We start from the raw sequence: 909 nt of genomic DNA, 5'->3' as shown, positions 1-909 counted from the left end.
TCTCTCTCTCTCTCTCTCTCTCTCTCTCTCTCTCTCTCTCTCTCTCTCTCCTTTTCTTTTCCCTTCGAGTTCATACAACCCCCACAATGCTTTCCTTCTCCTCCTCAGCACAATATGTGTGGTTTTGTTTCGCTTATTGATGCTGTATTTCTTATATACTTTCTCAGGCTGTCACGGATATTCCTCTTTCTGAAATCATACGAAAGACAGGCACCGCCCCCGCCTACTTTGTTGTTTTTCCCGCTGCCTTTGAAAAAGTTTCTTCTCCTTATGTAGGTGTTGAGCGTTTCATGTTTCTGCAATTCATGTTCTCATCTGCCCTATACCTGACCCATGTGTAGCTGCGCATTGTATGCCTGCTACTGCTGCTGCTACTGCTGCTGCTGCTGCTGCTGCTGCTGCTGCTGCTGCTGTTGCTGTTTCTGTTGGTATCGCTGGTTTATTTGGTGCAGAAATCTCCGTGCTGTTGCGTAAAGCAACAGCATCTCTGTTGCTTTTTGAGTGTTTTCGCTGCTACGATCGTGAGAGCTCGTGACGAATGTTTTGGGTTTCACGTGACTCTTTGTGTGTTTTCTGCAGCTCTTTGGCCTCTTTTTCTATGGAGGTGTTTTCCTCATCAACACGCAAGTTGCGGCTATCGCAGTTCACTCCGTTTTCAACGCTTTCCTTGTATGTTTACTGCTGGCTTGTTGAGTTGAACTGCACCATTTGAATATACTATTTGTACTGCTAGTAGCTGGAAATAAAATACCGATCAGATGGTATTTTTATTTCATGTTTTCGTCTTGTTTCATATACTTTTTCTTAAAGGGTAGTGGTTTTGTTGGCTGTGGCTGTTTCTGTTTCTGCAGGAATCACGCCTCATCAACAATTGCTGGAGGAGGGTCACGAGCACCGTAATCGTGATCG

Source organism: Eimeria mitis, genomic scaffold, assembly GCF_000499745.2.
Source record: "Eimeria mitis Houghton genomic scaffold, Emh_scaff1444, whole genome shotgun sequence".
In the NCBI taxonomy this organism is placed as follows: domain Eukaryota; phylum Apicomplexa; class Conoidasida; order Eucoccidiorida; family Eimeriidae; genus Eimeria; species Eimeria mitis.
The sequence above is the reverse complement of the archived record's forward strand: the minus strand, read 5'-3'. Positions refer to the sequence as shown.